Source organism: Oryctolagus cuniculus, chromosome 3, assembly GCF_051225735.1.
Source record: "Oryctolagus cuniculus isolate XC-2025 breed Fujian yellow rabbit chromosome 3, ASM5122573v1, whole genome shotgun sequence".
NCBI classification, from domain to species: domain Eukaryota; kingdom Metazoa; phylum Chordata; class Mammalia; order Lagomorpha; family Leporidae; genus Oryctolagus; species Oryctolagus cuniculus.
Window position 1 is genome coordinate 45,290,857 of NC_142869.1, and position 18,082 is coordinate 45,308,938.

At 38.0% G+C, this 18,082-nt stretch overlaps 1 long non-coding RNA gene across 1 annotated transcript in view; it reads left to right on the forward strand.

Moving 5' to 3' along the window:
- The window catches only part of LOC127491581 (uncharacterized), a 36,288-nt gene extending 34,126 nt beyond the window's left edge, over positions 1-2,162 (forward strand). Inside the window, exon 3 of the long non-coding RNA XR_016231179.1 lies at positions 2,059-2,162. This is a non-coding gene — a long non-coding RNA (uncharacterized LOC127491581). The remainder of the gene's footprint in view (positions 1-2,058) is intronic.
- Positions 2,163-18,082: the final 15,920 nt, after the last annotated feature.

Below are 18,082 nucleotides of genomic sequence, written 5' to 3' on the forward strand. Positions count from 1 at the left end.
CAGAAAATGAAACATTATTTTGAATACTGACTTTGTGAACTTATGAATGATGTAAGCATAAAATCTTTGTTGCTTTAGTACTTTCAGGCCTTTTAAAAACTTTTTTTGAAGACAGAAGATAATGCAAACTTTGTAGGGTCATTTTGAGGGTGATGATTAATTGGAATCATTTTTTATTAGAGTTAGTTTGCTATATCATGGAGCTAATTTTATCAATGTCAGAGTCAAAAAAATTCACATATAGTTATTAGGGACACAGAAAAGCAAATATGGGCCACCCTGTAATGCCAACTTTAATGTCTTCAGAAGAATATAGAAAGTCTATTGTCATTTCTTCAAAAGTAATTTTAAGATGCAAATACAAGTGCTAAAAGATTCTCGTCTCCATAAGATTGTCAATTTTCTTGCCCCACACTCATTTATTTTTGATATAGAATGAAATATGGGCCCATATTATTTGTTGACAGTTACCACAACTAACTCAGCCTCAACTCTGACCTAAATTCTTCTCACTTAGAAGCTGTGAAGTAGAAAATAATGAGAGCTGAGTTATTTCTGAAATGTAAAGCTTGAAATTGCCAGAATTTATTCAAGTTCTTTGAAGGTAGAGAATTCAGACTTTCTTTTTTTCTGATGAACTATTTCCCAACAAAGTTGATGCATGGCCCTTTAGTTTTTTAACTTTAACAATTAAATCCAAGGCTGTTCCTACTGACCATTAAATTGAATTGTATATTCCAAATTTTTGTCTTAGTTTTTACTTTCAGTATAATTTTAAAAGTTCAGCTGCACAATATCTACTTTTATCCCTTAGTTTAACATAGAAATTAAAAAATGTGGAATGCTAAGAGCTTGGTTTCAATAATGCTCTATGTCTAACCCAATTTATTGATTTACTGAAAAAATTCTAGGCATAATTGCTAATGCAAATGCTATTGACAATAATCAAAATGATTGGAAAAAAGTTTGATAGATAACTCACGTAATGATTTTATTTTTAACTTAACTGTTGATGATTCACTCTTGAAAGAGCTGCTATGATACTACAGATTAAAATAATATTTTAGCGAGCTGGTGCTGTGGCGTAGCAGGTAAAGCCACTATCTGCAGTGCTGGCATCCCATCTGGGTGTTGGTTCAAGTCCCAGCTGCTCCACTTCTGATCCAGCTCTCTTCTATGCCCTGGGAAAGCAGCAGAACATGGCCCAAGTCCTTGAGCCCCTACACCCGTGTGGGAGACCCAAAAGAAGCTCCTGGCTCCTGGCTTCGGATTGGTGCAGCTCCAGCCATTGCAGCCAATTGGGGAGTGAACCAGCAGAAGGAAGACGTCTCTCTCTCTCTCCCTCTCTCTCTCTCTCTACCTCTCCTTCTCTCTCTGTGTAACTTTGACTTTCAAATAAATAAATAATATTTAAAAATTATATTTAGAACAATTTTGCTTATTACCATTTTTTTTTTTTTTGACAGGCAGAGTGGACAGTGAGAGAGAGAGACAGAGAGAAAGGTCTTCCTTTGCCGTTAGTTCACCCTCCAATGGCCGCCGCAGCCAGCGCTGATCCAAAGGCAGGAGCCAGGTACTTATCCTGGCCTCCCATGGGGTGCAGGGCCCATGGACCTGGGCCATCCTCCACTGCACTCCCTGGCCACAGCAGAGAGCTGGCCTGGAAGAGGGGCAACTGGGACAGAATCTGGCGCCCCAACCAGGACTAGAACCCGGTGTGCTGGCGCCACAAGGCAAAGGATTAGCCTAGTGAGCTGTGGCGCTGGCCGTTTATAACCATTCTTAATGTATCCTTTTTTTTGGATAGAGTTGAAAGGCTCCTACTTAACTTGAGAGGAAATATCAATACTAGAATTATATATATATATATATATAATATGTATATATACATATATATAAGCACATACTTTTATATCATATGTATAATAGTCATCCTTCTATTCTAAATAATTTATTATTAATTTGGCACATTTCAAATTAGACTTCTAGCAAGAGGGTTGTCCAAGAAGTAGACAAAGTTTGAATTTAGGTTTGTAACTCCTCATTCCCTTTTCCTAGACTTGGAGTCACATGGCCATACTTCTTTCTAAAACTGTGGCACCCCTCCATGGCACTCCTCCACGCTTCAAAATGCACACACGTTTGGAATCCTAGGTACTGTGTTTTTTGCTTTATCACTTTTCCTTGTTCCAACCCAACAGTATTTTCTGAGAAGTAGCTTGAATCTCAGTGTGACTAAGGTGTGTGTCATCTTTGGCCAAATTCTACCATGGGTCCAAGAGAAGGGAAGGAGGCAGTATTTGAGAATATTGTAAAAATCCCCTAAAATGCTTGGGGAGTAGGCATTCTGATTCCTTTCCGTGGTATTTCAAAATTCAAGTTGACATGTGAAAATTGCTGAAAGTGAGACAAAAAACTTGTTTCATTTTGTTTTACAGTTAAACAAGCCAATTCTTTTGCTAAAGGGAACATCAATCTGGCTGTATCTATTCCAATCCCTGAATAGATATTTCACTTTATAACAGCCTAAGATGGGCTAACTTATCAAGAAAGAAAAAACAAATTATACTTCTAAAATCCCAGCATACAGATAGCCTTCTGTCCTTCATATGTAGAAAATAACTCCTGTAAATTCTAAGTAAAGCTCTCAGGAACTCATGCTTTGGTGTGAAATTTTTCCTTAAGGATGTGTGCATCTGTTATAGACAAGTATGTCATTAGAGACGTGATTGGGGACAGATCATAGAGAAACATATAAGGAGGTTAAGATGTATCCCATCCATATTAGGAAGCCACCTGAAGCTTTTAAAGGAGACTATACATGAGGAAATCTATGTGACGAAGATACTTGGGCTAGCAGAGAAGAGAAGGAGAGAGAGGTAGAATGTGAGTTAGACAGCCAATTTTAAGGTTGTTAATATAATCCAGTGGGACAATTGTTGTTCTAAATTGGAATCATGACTATGGAAAGGATTGAAGAAACAAATTAGAGGAAGATTTGACATGAAAAATAGGGAAAAGTAATGTGTCATGAAGATTCAATTTTCTCATTTTGTTTGATGATACTGATGTTGTTAACTGTAACATAAAGGAGAAGAGGTGATTGGGCAGACAAAGCGGCAAGGGTAAGGAGTATGATTTTCTTTACATAAGTAACGAGGACAAGCTGTTTAAATAAAGCCACACTTGCTAGAATTTCCTAAATGTGGAAGGGGCAGGGTGATAATCTGGAAGATTCTCTAAAATACTCTAAATTTTGCACTGCCCATTTAATATTCATTTCCTTCTTGCCTCTGTGCCTTCCTTGTTGACTGTCTAGTGACCATTTTTTGACATTTTCAATGATTTTGCCTCACAGGACTTGTGTTTACCTGTCAAACATTTTCTGGCAATCACTATGAGTGAAAGGTCAGAACAAAATGATTTAAAGCAAAAAACTTACAGAAATCCTGCTGTAACATTAGTCCATAAATAAAAATAATCAGACTATTTATGCCACTAAAATTACACCATGTCTTTCCAAAAATATTTGATGTTTTAAGATTAAAATCATCAAAGAGCAAATGTGTAATTCTTGCTAAAAAAGGTAATTGTTATTTAAACAGTTAAGTGTCTGTTTATGTGACTGCTACCCCAAGATAGAGCTAATCAGTTAATACACTTACAATCAATATAGGTAGAGTAGAGCAGAGGATGCTTATTTGTTACAATGTGAAGAATTAAACAAAGGCTCAACTGGCTGGCATATGAGGGGGGCCTTCTTGCTGCATTAAACCCAGTTTCACGATAATGTGATAATGGCATTAATCCATTCATGATGATGGAACCTTTTGCTTTATTGCCTCTTAAAGCTCTCACCTCTTCATACTATACAATGGCAGAGAAATTTCAACATGAGTTTTGGAGGGGACAAATACCCAAACCACAGTAGGTGGTAAAAAATAATATGGCAGGTGGGAGAAGTAAAATTACTCCCTGTCCCAACATAAATATACAGGCTTTTGAAATTTATTTTTGAAAGACTTATTTATTTGAAAGTCAGAGAGAGAATCTTCCATCTGCTGGTTCATTCCCCAAATAGCCACAATGACAGGAGCTGGGCTGATCCAAAGTCAGGAACCAGGAGCTTCTTACAGGTCTCCTACATGGATGCAGGGGCCAAAGCATACCAAGATGGCCCAACATCTTCCATTGCTTTCCCACGCACATTAGCAGGGAGCTGTATAGGAAGAGGAGCAGCTGGGACTTGAATCAGCACCCAAATGGGATGCTGGGTGCGGCTTTTCATGTATACCATGGCGCTGAGTTCTAGCACTAGCTCTATCAAGGACTTTGAGACCTTGAAATGCTTAATTATTTATTGAAGTCCATTTCCTTCATTAAAAAAATGGTCTGATAACAGCTACATTGCTTTTTTCACAAGTTTATTTACAAACATCAACTGAGAATATAGAGAAAAAGATCTGATTTAAAGGGATTAGCTCATGTACAGGATTAAATTGATTGACTCAAAGAGCAGAAGTTGTCCATTAGAAGGGAAATATGTCATTTTAAATAGGATCTGACAATTACATATTAATTCAAAAAAGTTTAAGAGATTATCTAGCAAGGTCTATGAATAATTTATAAGGGAAACACATAATGAAAGCATTTGGCTTATGGGAGGAAGCAAAGCGTTTTAGAGTTGAGATCAAGTGACCTGGTATAGAATGGAGGTAACCAAACCAGGCTTTTCCTACAACTTCATAGAGGGCTAGTCCTGTTAAAAGGAATACACATTTAAAATCTATAATTTTGAGTTGTGATCAAAGGCTGGATTAATATATTTGACTGTAAGTAAGTATGAAATAACTAGTACTAAACATTCAGAGAGTATCAAAAGAAAATTTAATGCTGTTTCATAAGTAGATCTTAGAATATTCTCCCTTCATTGTCTCCACTACCTCCCTCAAGCACACACAGCACTCAAACATGTACACACGTACTCATCATGTCTGTATTTCATGCTGTTTTCCCTTTTCTGGAGTACACTTTGCTTTTCTAAATATATCACTTAAAGAGTCGATGGTGCTTCAAGACTCAGTTCAGGTATCATTCCCACTTTTCCAGACTTCGAATTTGGGTGAGTAAATCTTTTTTCTCCCCACAGACACTCTGCATAACTTTATCGCAATACTAGTATTAACTCTCATTATATAGATCTTTATAACATTATATATACCACATGCACAAATAGTGTGTTTTTAAATGTTTGCCTGCTCCTGAGGACTGAAATATACAAAGAAAATTTCATAGAAAGTTTTTAAAGGGTGTTTGTTGGAGTCATAGGAATGGCAGGCAGTAGTAGAAAAGACAGTATTAGTATTGTGCAAAAGATTAGAAGCAAATATGACATCCTCAAATTTTAGGCTGATAGTTCTTTCTCATTTATCTATTTTAAAAGTCTCAATCCATTCCATTCATTTTTGCTTACTTAACCAAACTGACACTTGTCATGTTCCATACACTGGAGGTGGGATGTGGTATGTGTGGCTGTGATGTAGGACAGGATTTCAAGACCCTTAAGATTAACAGGATGAAATAGTAGATACACAGCTAAATGCAAGATACAAAGGAAAAACAGCTCAGTAGGGCGTAGCAGAATGACATGAGTGCAGAGTGCAAACTCTCAGTGCAGATTTTCCACATTTTATTCTTTACGTCTACCACTTGTTAACATTCAAGCATGCAACCTTTTTTTTTTAATAGAAAGCTTTTACTTAATAAATATAAATTTCATAAGTACAACTTTTAGATTACTGTTCTTTCCCTACACCAGCCCTCCAACTGCCAAATCATCCCACCTCCTACTCCCTCTCTCATCCCATTCTTAATTAAGATTCATTTTTAATTACCTTTATATACAGAAGATCAACTCTATACTAAGTGAAGATTTTAACAGTTTGCACCCACACAGACATACAAAGTATAAAGTACTGTTTGAAGATTAGTTTTACCGTTAATTCCTATAGAACAACACATTAAGGACAGAGAGATTCCTGTTGTTGATTTAACAATTGACACTCTTATTTATGACTTCAGTGATCACCTGAGGCTCTTGTCATGAGCTGCCAAAGCTATGGAAGCCTCTTGAGTTCACAAACTCAAGGGCATAATCAAAGTGGAAGTTCTCTCCACCCTTTAGAGAAAGGTACCTCCTTCTTTGATGGCCCCTTCTTTCTACCACGATCTCACTCGCAGAGATCTTTCAAAGAACGTTTTTACTTATTTAAAAGGGAAATTGAGATAGAAAGATAGATAGATATACAGATAGATAGATATGAATTCGCATTCATGTTGGGATTGTGGCAAGGCAGGAAGTGGCTTAAACCATTGTGTCATAGTGCCAGTCCCCATGGCATGCAAATTTAAGAAAGTTGCATAACCTCTCTATACCTCAGTTTGCTCATCTGAGAAATGAAGATTATTGTACTACATGCACTATTATTTTCTTGTGAACCTTATGTGAGTTAGTCTCCAATACAATTATTTCTAGTCTTTGCTATTTGGGAAACTTTAAATTAATAGTACATGCAGCAGTGGGACTATTGTGCCAATAAACACATTTTTAGGCTTTTTGTATTACTATATCATTTTTTTGACAGGCAGAGTGGACAGTGAGAGAGAGAGACAGAGAGAAAGGTCTTTCTTTGCCATTAGTTCACCCTCCAATGGCTGCCACGGCCGGCGCGATGCAGCCGGCACACCGCGCTGATCTGATGGCAGGAGCCAGGTACTTATCCTGGTCTCCCATGGGGTGCAGGGCCCAAGCACTTGGGCCATCCTCCTCTGCACTCCCTGGCCACAGCAGAGAGCTGGCCTGGAAGAGGAGCAACCGGGACAGAATCCGGCGCCCCGATCAGGACTAGAACCCGATGTGCTGGTGCCGCAAGGCGGAGGATTAGCCTATTGAGCCGCGGCGCTGGCCTCATTTTTTTTTTTTTTTTTTTGGACAGGCAGAGTTAAACAGTGAGAGAGAGAGAGAGACAGAGAGAAAGGTCTTCCTTTTTCCGTTGGCTCACCTCTCAAATGGCTGCTAGGGCTGGTGTGCTGCCGCTGGTGCGCTGCGCCAATCCGAAGCCAGGATCCAGGTGCTTCCTCCTGGTCTCCCATGCAGGTGCAGGGCCCAAGCACTTGGGCCATCCTCCACTGCCTTCCCAGGCCACAGCAGAGAGCTGGACTGGAAGAGGAGCAACCGGGACAGAATCCAATCCAGCGCCCCAACCAGGACTAGAACCCGGGATGCCGGAGCTGCAGGTGGAGGATTAGCCATGTGAGCCGTGGCGCGGGCCTACTATATCATTTTTTAAAGTTATTTTAGGGGGATGGTGTTGTGGCATAGCAGGTAAGGCTGCCGCCTGTAGTGCTAGCATCCTACCTGGACACTGGTTCAAGTCCCGGATGCTCCTCTGCTAATCCGTCTTTCTGCTATGGCTTGGGAAAGCAGTAGAAGATGGCCCAAGTGCTTGGGCCTCTGCACCGTATGGGAAACCTAGAAGAGGTTCCCTGCTCCTGGCTTCAGATAAGTGCAGCTCCAGCGATTGTGGCCATCTGGGGAGTGAACCAGAGGATGGAAGACCTCTTTCTCTCTCTCTCTGCCTTTCCAATTAATAAATAAATCTTTTTAAAAAAATAAAGTTATTATACCAATTTTGTTAACAAAAACTGATTTTGTTAGCTTTCTTGCAGTTTTGCCAATATTTGCAATTTGCTAATTCAGATGTAAAATAAAATTTCAGAGTTTAAAATAATTGCATAGACATAGTTGATGTGCATAAATATCCTTATAATTCGGCTCTATGTGTGTTCCTCTTTTTGTGAAAGAGGGGTTTATGGCATTGTGTTTCCTTTGCCAGACTATGGGCTGAACATAAAGAGATGATTCCAGAAATCTTTTTCTTATTCCATAATAGGCTTTAAACATTTTCCTCATCCAAAAGAATTTCTTCCAATGGTTTTCAATACTACAAATACTCATGTATTTCTCATTCCTCTCTTGGCTGTGCCTTTGAGCTTCCTTGGCTGGCTATCTTGTGTTTGTCATTTAAATATTGATGCTCTACCTTCTCCTGACAGGTGAGCAAACATGCTCACATACTGTGCATATGCTAGTGACTTTCATGTTTATATTTCCAGTCCAGACTTCTGTTACAGTGGGTTTGCTTACTTCACATCTTGGAGGTCACAAAGATAAGTCTCAGTGTCTTAACATCGATTCTTGCTCTCTGCCATTCGTTTTGTTATTTTATAATGTTTAAAATCTCAAATGAATAATATCACCACTAGTTATGTTGCACAAAACTAAAAATTCAAGGTTATTCTGACATCTCCCTCATTGAAAACAATCACTGTCTTTACAATTGTTCCTTCTCTGTCAAATTTTGTCTTCTATTCTCATCTACATTCTCTTCTCTGACATCATCCAAGTTTAAGAGACTATTCTTGATTGAACTACTGCAGTTGATTTATGAGAGATCTCCCAGTGCCACACACAGTAATCACAGCAGTGCCTCTATCCTCAAGTATTGCATGCAAAGTTTTACTACTGAAATGTATTCCTGACATCCTCCTGGCATTAGAATGAAGAAAACAATCTTGAATATAGTCTACAAAGCTCTGTTTTATCTACCCTGCCTTTTCACCACTCACATAAAGCACCTATTCCAATTGCTCTCAATTCTACCATGTGACTGTCTTGCCTTTCCAACCTTGTGGAGTCAGCACACGATGTTTCCTACACACTATTTCTCTTCAACTAGATAATCCTTACCCCTTTACATGTTGGCTTGGAAGTCATTTACATAAAGGAACCTTCCTTGAAGTCATGACCATGTCTTGCTAGCTACACTTACTACAACCTAAACTTCCCCTTCATAATAATTATCACACTCAAAATTGATTAAGCAATTAAATGGCTGACTTCTCCAATAAACTATGGACATAATAAGGGCAAGACTGGTACAGAGAAGAAACCAATAAATATTGATGATTAAAATTATATATATATATATGATGAGTTATCTAGTATTTTTTCTTAATCCCTTTTTCTTAAAATGAACTTAAAAATATTTGTTTATTTGAGAGGTAAAGAGAAAGACACACACACACACAGACACACACACGCACACACAGAAAGAGAGAAAGAGAGAGTGTGCGCAAGTGAGTTCTCATCCTCTGGTTTATTTCCTAAATGCCTGCAAAGGTCCCACACCAGGGCTGAAGTCTGTAGCCTGAAATTCAATCCAAGTCTCCCATGTAGGCAACAGGAACTCAACTATTTGAGTCATTACCTCATTACCTGTTTTTTCCCAGGGTGAGTGTAGCCAGGACTTGAACCCTGGAATTCTGATGTGGGATGTGGGCTTGCAACAGTCATCTTAACTGCTAGGTCAACCTCCTGTCCCAGTTAAGCACTTTAATGTCATATTTTTAACATTTAAAACGTATACTCCTGTTCTGAGTGCCTCATGTGGTTACTGTAAAGATTGTATGTGACAATATACATGAAATCATTTGAGAACTTGACAGCAAGATATAAATACTTCTCCAAGTTTATTTAAATAGACTATTTCTACTTGACATCTCTGTGGGATCTGAAACATTTACATGAATGTTTGCAGGTAGGAGCTCGACCTGAAGTGAGCTGTATGTGTGCCCAACTTGCACAAGAGTGCTTGTTAGATATGCCCTCTCTCCCATTTTCTGTCAAGCATCTGATATTGTGTCATCTTTAGTCAACTCACCTTGATTTGTGCTGAATTTCCCAAGAGCCTTCTTCTACAATAAAAGGAAGGTAATGTGACAACCAAAGAGAGGGTTTGAATGCCTGCTGTCTTGAGTCTGGTTATCAGTACATGATTTAGAGAAGTGATATGATAAAGAAAATGATTCTATGAATTCATATTTCATATATAATATTGATATAACTTAAATTTCCCGATATATGGGAATTTCAGAGGTACCTGGTCTGACCATAAAATGTAAAGGAAGCTTCTCAAAAGAAACAATAGTCTTTCATTCTACCTATTTTGTTCTGCCCCATAAGGGAAACAGATGAACATAGTATTTGGAAGAGGAGGAAGTGAGAAGCCACTGTAAGTTTGCTTTGTTGGTTCATCCAGATCTTACAAACTAACTCAAGTTAATTATGAATTAGTTAGCCCAGTGATTTATGTATCTACCAATAAATCCTGGAACCCTAATAGATCATGCACATTTGGGAGTGGGATGGTGTTACATATCAGCATCAGCATTATCTGAAGGGGATAGGTTATAAATCATGAGGGAAAGGATGCACTTATATTAAATATTAATCTAAAGAAAGATTAGAAATATGTCAAAGAAGTAAAATAATGAATGAATATAAAGGAGTTCAAAGGAAAAATTTAATGCACATTTTTAAAGTCAATTCAGTTATTTAATGTGTATTGAGTTCTCAGTACTTTCTGATTAGGGCTGATTACAATTATACATGAATAAAACAAAATTTGGCAGAAATATTTTTAATTATATATTAATCATATGTAGTAAAATACATACAAGTGAAAATGATTATTTTCATTGGTATTGAATACAGATCTATCTTTAAATATCTTGGGAGTTCTCTTTATATGAGTGTGTATATGTGTGTATTCCTTCTATTATCTATATTTTTCTTTTTTAAATTTTTATTTAATAAATATAAATTTCCAAAGTACAACTTTTGGATTATAGTGGCTTCCCCCCCCCATAACCTCCCTCCCACCCACAGCCATCCCATCTCCCACTCCCTCTCCCATCTCATTCTTCATCAAGTTTCATTTTCAATTATCTTTATATACAGAAGATCAATTTAGTATACACTAAGTAAAGATTTCAACAGTTTGCACTCACACAGAAACACAAAGTAGGAAGTACTGTTTGAGTACTAGTTATAGCATTAAATCACAATGTACAGCACATTAAGGACAGAGATCCTACATGAAGAGTAAGTGCACAGTGACTCCTGTTGTTGACTTAACAAATTGACACTCTTGTTTATGGCCTCAGTAATCACCCAAGGCTCTAGTCATGAGCTTCCAAGGCTATGGAAGCCTCTTGAGTTCACAAACTCCGATCTTATTTCGACAAGGTCATAGTCGAAGTGGAAGTTCTCTCCTCCCTTCAGAGAAAGATACCGCCTTCTTTGATGGCCCATTCTTTTCGCTGGGATCTCACTCACAGAGATCTTTCATTTAGGTCATTTTTTTTTTCCCCAGAGTGTCTTGGCTTTCCACGCCTAAAATATTCGCATGGGCTTTTTAGCCAGATCTAAATGTCTTAAGGGCTGATTCTGAGATCAGAGTGCTGTTTAGGACACTGCCATTCTATGAGTCTGCTGTGTATCCCACTTCCCATAGAGGATCATTCTCTCCTTTTTAATTCTCTCAGTTAGTATTAGCAGACATTAGTCTTGTTTATGTGTTCCCTTTGACTCATAGACCTATCATTATGATCAATTGTGAACTGAAACTGATCACTTTCGACTAGTGAGATGGCATTGGTACATGCCACCTTGATGGGATTGAATTGGAATCCCCTGGCATGTTTCTAACTCTACCATTAGGGGTAAGTCTGATTGAGCATGTGCCGAACTATACATCTCTCCCTCTCTTATTCCCACTATTATATTTACCAGGGATCACTTTTCAGTTAAATTTAAACATCTAAGAATAATTGTGTGTTAATTAAAGAGTTCAACCAATGGTATTAAGTGGAAAAAAATACTAAAAGGAATAAAATTGTAAGTTGTTCCTTGACAGTCAAGGCAGAGGCTGATCAAGTCACTGTTTCTCATAGTGTCCATTTTACTTCAACAGGTTTCCTTTTAGGTGCTCAGTTAGTTGTCACCAATCAGGGAGAACATATGATATCTATATTTATCTATAGTATCTTCAAGCATAACATATTTTCAGAAATTATTATAATTTAGAAAGTTTTTAATTAATTTACCATGTAGAGATAAAATTAATTAAATGTTTGAGGACATGCTAATGACATAGAATAGCTTGAGAGGGAAGTAGTATCAATTGATTTAAAAATTTTAACTCCTCATTATTTTGAACCAATTTCAAGATTTGTACCAACAATTCTCAAAAAACTGAATTAAAAAGGGAATATTTGGGGCTGGCACTGTGGTGTAGTGGGTAAAGCTGCCACCTGCAGTGCCAGCATCCCATATGAGCACCTGTTTGAGTTCCGTCTGCTCTACCTCTGATCCAGCTCTCTGCTATGGCCTGGGAAAGCAATAGAGGATGGCCCAAGTCCTCAGGCCCTTGTACTCATGTGGAAGACCCAGAAGAAGCTCCTGACTCCTGGCTTTGGATTGGTGCAGCTCTGACCATTGCAGCCATCTGGGGGGTGAACCAGCAGATGCAAGATCTCTGCTTCTGCCTCTTTGTAACTCTGCCTTTCAAATAAATAAATCTTTTTTTAAGGAATGTTTGTGCAGAGACACAAATATTTGTGCAGTGACTCTATGCATGTTCCATGTAAGAGTACATGAATTTGGGTCCTAGTTCTGTCTTCTGATTCCAGTTTCCTGCTAATACAGACCTTAGGAGGCAGTTGTGATTGCTCAATTGGGTCCCTGCCTTTTATACATGAGACCTCGGTTGCTTTCTCAGCTCCCAAATTCACCCTCAGCCCAGCTGAGCTGATGATAGGCAATTGTGGTATAAACTAGCAGTTGTGAGCTCTCTTTTCTGTCTGTCTCACAAATAAATGAAAAAACAAATAAATAAATAAAAAGTTACCCTTTTATGATAGGAGTTTTAAGCCTGAGCTTTTTATGTTTTTGAATAAGTTTATGAGACATGAATATAATGTATTTTGCCACAATAAAGTATTTAACATTTTGTGCCAAATACTATGCTTATTTTAAATTTAGTTTATTTTAATTTAAAAAAAATTAGCTAAAATGAAAAATGAAATGCCCAACAATACTTAATTAGGCTCTTTTTATGTAACATAAGGATTTCTTTGTACAGAGAGCAAGAGGATAAATGGATTATGACACCAACATTTATTGATAATCCTTAAGTGACAATTCTGATAAATTTTCATTGGGTATTTTTAAATTTTTTTTAAGATTTATTTGTTTATTTTAAAGTCAGAGTTAAAAGTAGAGAGAGAGAGAGAGAGAGAGAGATCCTCCATCCGCTGGTTCACTCCTCAATTGGCTGCAATAGTCGGAGCTGGGCCAATCCAAAGCCAGGAGCCAGGAGTCTCTTCTGGTCTTGGGCCATCTTCTAATCTTCTACTGCTTTCCCAGGCCATAGCAGAGAGCTGGATTGAAAGTGGAGCAGCCGGGACTCAATCTGCAAGCAGTGGCTTTACCTGCTATACCACAGTGCTGACTCCTTCATGTTTATTTCCTGTTTGACGAATTTTATGGCTCAATTTAACTAGATAATTAAAAATTCTCAAGTTTTTGCTGGATCAATGTGAATACCCCAAAGCATTTTTCAAATGGATATTTTTCTAGTATGTTTTATTGATATATTTCCATATATATTTTGACTTTTGACATTTCATGTGATCCTATAATTCTTTTCTTTTTCATTATGAGCAATGCTGAGTGGCTGGTTCACTTTTTGAATGACACACCATTTTAGAAGCATAATTAATTAATTCAATGAATTGCATTTGACCTTTTCTTTTTTTTTTTTAAAAAGATTTATTTTATTTATTTAAAAGACAGAGTTACAGAGAGAGGTAGAAACAGAGAGAGAGAGAGAGCTTCCATCCAATGGTTCACTCTGCAGTTGGCCGCAACGGCCGGAGCTGTGCCGATCCGAAGCCAGGAGACAGGAGCTTCCTCAGGGTCTCCTACATGGGCGCAGGGGCCCAAGGACTTGGGCCATCTTCCACTGCTTTCCCAGGCCATAGCAGAGAGCTATGGCCTCTTGGAAGAGGAGCAGCCAGGACTAGAACCAGCGCCCATATGAGATGCGGGTGCTTCAGGCCAGGGCTTTAACCCGCTGTGCCACAGCGCCAGCCCCTTGAGTTTTTCTTAATCAGTTACACATTCTATAATCATCACATGGTGATCTCACTTATACTGTATACATATATACATATGAGATATTCAGTGTCCTATTATTCACTTGTTTTACACTGTAATTGGGAACTAACATTTATATTATTCAATCTATTGTCAAAAGCCATAGGAATATAGAGTTGGAATGTAGTATGTCTAATCTAACTATAAAGCTCACTCATAATTTTTAATTTAAAAACTCTGATTAGTTATCATGAAACATGCTTTGCCTTACTGGTATTTAATAATTCAACCATAGTTCAATAAATGCAAACCTTCTCTTTTATTCTTAAAATTTGGAATTTTGCTTTCTTTTCTTTTTCTACAACATAGTAGTGAAGACATTTGATCTTTTTTAATTTGGAAGTTTCCTAACTTTTTGCTGGGTTTTTGGTGATGTTCTGTCAATTTTTTCCCCTGTTTCTTGCAGCAGTGGATACATTGCCCCTAGATACACAGTAATTGCTTACAAAAAGCAGGACAATGCTGGGAGTCAGAATACAGAACTGAAAAAAAATAAAATGACAAGAGTTAAAAATAGCTATGCACCACAGGGAACAGAGCTTGAGATAAAAACGGGTTCCACACTCTTGATGAAATTTAAACCCCAATTAAGAAAAGGTTGGAATGAGTGGATTATTTAGCACATCTTTATTGAGTATTTATGTATCAATCCCAAGACCGTTCTGGAGGTTTTAAAGAATTGCCAGATTTCTCATGTTGCAGTGTTGTGGAGTATATCAAATTCTCTGGGAGTTCAGTTAATTACATAGACTTGAGTACCTATTTTCCTGATCCAGTGTCTTGAATTTTTAGCAGCAATTTTGAAAGTGCTAAATCTCAAGGGGTTAGTTTATGTATTCTAAGATTCTAGGAAGGCTCAATGAACAATAAAATCACAGTTGCCATTGAAACTCACATAAAAATCAGCTTCACTTTATATAAGGGGCAATCTTTTTATTTAAAATATTGAATTCAATCAAAATCAGATAGAAAATTTATCTTTAACATATACTGAGTCTGTGGATTGTGTGATCTTTCTTCAAGGGTTTCCTTTTATATTTAGAAAACTTCCCTTTAACCTCAATCGCTTCTCTGTATCATCATTGATTATGTTTCTTGTGTCAAATGTGTATATATACAAGCCCTGGAATTTTAATTTACTAAACTTTTGTTTATTTGAGAGGTGGGAGGAGTGGGAGAGGGAGAAGGAGAGGGAGGGAGGGAGGGAGAGAAGGAGAAAGGGAGGAAGGGGAGAGGGAGAGAGAGAGAAAAAGAGAGAAGGACAGGAAGGGAGTAAGGGAGGAGAGAGAGAGGGAAAAAGAGAGAGAGGGAGGGAGAGGGAGAGAGAGAGAGGGAGGGAGAGGGAGAGAGAGAGGGAGAGGGAGAGAGAGAGGGAGAGGGAGAAAGAGAGGGAGAGAGAGAGAGGGAGGGAGAGGGAGAGAGGGAGAGGGAGGGAGAGGGAGAGAGAGAGAGAGGGAGGGAGAGGGAGGGAGAGAGAGAAATTTCCATTTCACTGATTCACTCTCCAAATGCCCTGGAAGGCTGGTGTGGGGTTGGAACCAGAGTCCAACCCTGGAACTGGGACTCAGTGCAGGGCTGCTACATGAGTGGCCAGAGTCCAGCTAGTTGAGCCATCACCATGGCTTCCCAGGGTCCACATTAGCAGGAAGACAGAGTTAATATTGCATGTAGGCATCAAACCCAGGTACTCTGCTGTGAGATGGTAGCATCCTAATCAGTGTCTTAAATGCCTTTCATACCCAAGTCTTTTTTAATTTTAGTTTTTGATTCTAACATTGTTTCAGTTCGGCATTATACAAAGAATGAAAAAAAAAAAGACTTTTTAATTTCAAGACACATTTTTTGTATTTTAGTATTTCAGAAATCATAACACATCACTTTCATAGCACTCATTCACTACTCATGAAAATCTTATTATGTAGACCACATTAATATCCGCCTTTTGCAAATGAGGACAAGGAAGCACAGAGACGTTTAGTGACTTGATGAAGGTCACACAGCACACATGCATGAGGCATCTGTTTACTGACTGGACTATAAGCTTCACAATGGCAGGCTAGCACTGATTTTTCTGTTTTCGTTAATGTCTTTCAGGTGTCTGGAGCTGTATTTGGTATACTCAGATGTTTAAAAAACAGTTTTTGAAATAAAGAAGGAAAGAAGGAAGAAGGAAGGGAGGGAGGGGAGAAGGAGCAATATTTCATTAATATTTTTAAAAATAAAATTATTTACCTTTTTAATTTTATTTGGAAAGCAGAGGGACAGAGAGAGAGACAATAGCCAGTTTTTTTTTTTTGCATGTGTTTGGGGAATAACCAGCAGATAGAATATTTAATTTTTTAAACAAAATATATGCATGAAGTTCAACAATTCTGGTGAGGTAGGGAATGTTTTACTTCAATTTTAAGTAACTGAATAATGAAAAATAAATTGCCAGTCTCAGAAAAGTTTACAACTTTTGATTGGAAAAAACCTTTAACTCCAAACTTTTAGTTCCACTTTGAGTTTGTAATTATATGGCGAATATTTCAAGTTTACTCCTGTAAACTTGTGGCTCTTTACTGAATGGTTCTTAGACTTTCCACTGTGTGTACTTTCACACTTACACAGATAACTCTTATAAATAAAGAAACTTTAAAACTGTATCAAATCTTTTACCACAGAATTTCAAGGAAAGGAGATTTTATTTTAAATCTTCCTACACTGGCAACAGCCCACACTGCTTACTCTTAATGTAAATGCTAAAGAGCTGTTACCAAATGTTACATCTACAAACAGAAAATGAAATTTGTATGCATGTTTTCTTAAGCGTGTGTTGTAAAATATAAAAGATGAATATTTCATATTTTAATTGTGGATGAAAGCTATTACCCTGTTTGTAAGTATAAGTTATACTTGGAACCACTAGCATAATAAAGTAGTTTGACCAAGAAATGAGACATACATATTTCATGCACATATATACATGGGATACTCAGAAAGTTCACTGTAAATGCATATTATGCAAAACTGCATAGATTTTAAAAACTTTTTGCACCCATAACAAACTTAGCTTTTGATTGAGTTTTCCATAAACTGAAGTACTCCTGTGTGTGTGTATGTATTTGTGCGTGTGTACGTGTGTGTGAGAATACAAAACACTTGCAAGAATAAAGTCTGTTGACATTTTACAGGATTAAATCCCCTCCTCTCTCTCTCCTCTAAAAGCAGGTAAGGGACATTTGTGTTTGGTAATGCCTGCAGCCCTCAGAGGCAGAAGTCTTATTCAAACATTCCCTGGCCGGAGGAAGATGCAGGCCTGGGTAGAGCTGAGGGAACACAGAGGCCTGATGACTGCCTTCCAGATTGCCTGCGAGCTATTTGGTCCTTTTATTAGCTCCTTCTTGCAGCACCATCCAGTCTCCTCCCTTCCTGCTCCACCTGTGCTTTGGAAGGCAGAACTGGGGAGTCTGTGGCACTTGGAGAGCAGTCGAAATCAGAACTGAGTGAGTGACTGTGTGGTTCACATGTGGTGCCGTTTGCTTGGCTGCACATCCGATATTCAAGTGTGTGTCTCTCAGCACTGCCAGATGGGTGTGAATCTGGGCTCCCAGTATCCGAGGTCTTAAATTGATCAAGACACATTGTGAAAATAGTAGCTACTTTTGATTGAGCTATCTGTTCACTTGGAACACTGCTGCTAGTCCCTGAGATATATATATATATATATATACACACACACACACACACACACACACACACAGAGACATTGAGACTTTTGATTTAATTCTTATTTAGGGGAGATTTGGGGGAGAGGGTCTAAAATAACTGCTTTGGGAGTTAGTGGTTGGTACATGGGAAAATATATAAAATGTGACCTAATAAGAGAAAAAGTCCTTTTAGCCAGAACAAAATCTGTTCCAGAATTAGACTTTGTAGTAATTAAAATCCATGTTTACTTTCAGAAGCCATGCAAAACAT